The 1,474-nt window shown below is 65.7% G+C and overlaps 1 protein-coding gene across 1 annotated transcript in view; it reads right to left on the reverse strand.

Annotated features, from left to right (window-relative positions):
• Positions 1-1,474, reverse strand: part of LOC116815725 (uncharacterized) — a 5,372-nt gene that overhangs the window by 1,191 nt on the left and 2,707 nt on the right. The gene's annotated exons all lie outside the window — the stretch shown is intronic.

A 1,474-nucleotide genomic window follows, 5' to 3' on the forward strand; every position in this document is an offset into this window, starting at 1 on the left:
GGGACCATGGCCCTGCCGGGGCCCTAGGAGGGAGCGCGGGCGGGTGGGGGCGCTGCCGAGACGTGCTGCAGCCGGGGTCCCGCTCAGTGCCTGGGGTGAGTCCGGCAGCTGCCGGGGAGGGGCCGGTCCGAGCGCAAAGCTGGGCGCCGCGACGAAGGACCCCGGCTGGCTGGTGGCCGGCTGCGAGGCGCTTTTATCGGGGGAGCAGCCACGGAGGCGCCTCCCCTGGCCCTGGCGATTGGCCGCAGGTGCCAGGCTGCGGGCAAGGAGGGGGGCTGGCGGGTCCCTCGCCGCCTTGGCCGCTCGCGGCCGGAGGGGCCGCCAGCCCCGGGGCAGCAGGGAGCTGTCCGCGGTCCTGAGCCTGGCCCCTGCGGGCGGCTTTCCAGGGAAGCGGCTCGCGCCCGGCTCCGGGGAGCCCGGGACAGCTGCGGCGCTTGGCTGGTGGCTCGGCTCCTCCAAGGGGAAGGGGGTGAGTCTGCAGCGCCGGGTGGAGCAGGGACTAGGGTGTGGGGCGCTGCCCTGCACGGGCGATGCAGGAGACCCGCCGCCTCCCGGGGCAGGGCTGTTCCCTGCGGGATCTTGTCAGGGCGCTGCGAGTTGCGGGGCTGGAGCGTGTGAGGCGGTTCCCGCTGCTCGCTGGCTGGGCCGGAGGCACCCGCTGGAAACCACCAGCCAGGGATTAAAACCCGCTCCTATGGGTCCGCTTCTCCCCTTCCCAGCGCAACCAGGGGCCGCTCAGCGCCCCCGCCAGAGGAAAACAAACCCACCGGGCACTTTCCGAAAGGCCTGGGCCTCCTATTACCGCCAGTGAAGCCCAGGGGCTGCAGGAGCAGCCTGTGGTGCTGCCCAGCCCCGCACGCGTGTGCCACTGGGTCACAGGGCCAAGGGTCAGACCTGTGCCCGTTACACACACACATTGCCCCAATACATTGTCACACACAGAGAAAGACTCACCCAGCCACCCACACACACACACACTGCCCCAACACACTGTCACACCCTCACACACAAGAGAAGGACTCACCCACACACACACATTGCCCCCAACACACTGTTACACCCTCACACACAAGAAAAGGACTCACCCACACATGCACACACCCACACACATACACTGCCCCAACACACTGTCACACCCTCACACACAGAGGACTCACGCACACACACATACTGCCCCAACACACTGTCATGCCGTCACACACAGAGAAGGACTCACGTGCACACACACACATTGCCCCAACACACTGTCACACCCTCACACACAAGAGAAGGACTCACCCACACATGCACACACACACACTGCCCCAACACACTGTCACACCCTCACACACAGAGAAGGACTCACCCATACATGCACACACACACACTGCCCCAACACATTGTCATACCCTCACACACAAAGACTCACCCACTCACGCACACACACTGCCCCAACACACTGTCACACCCTCACACACAGAGAAGGACTCACCCA

Source organism: Chelonoidis abingdonii, chromosome 9, assembly GCF_003597395.2.
Source record: "Chelonoidis abingdonii isolate Lonesome George chromosome 9, CheloAbing_2.0, whole genome shotgun sequence".
NCBI classification, from domain to species: Eukaryota; Metazoa; Chordata; order Testudines; family Testudinidae; genus Chelonoidis; species Chelonoidis abingdonii.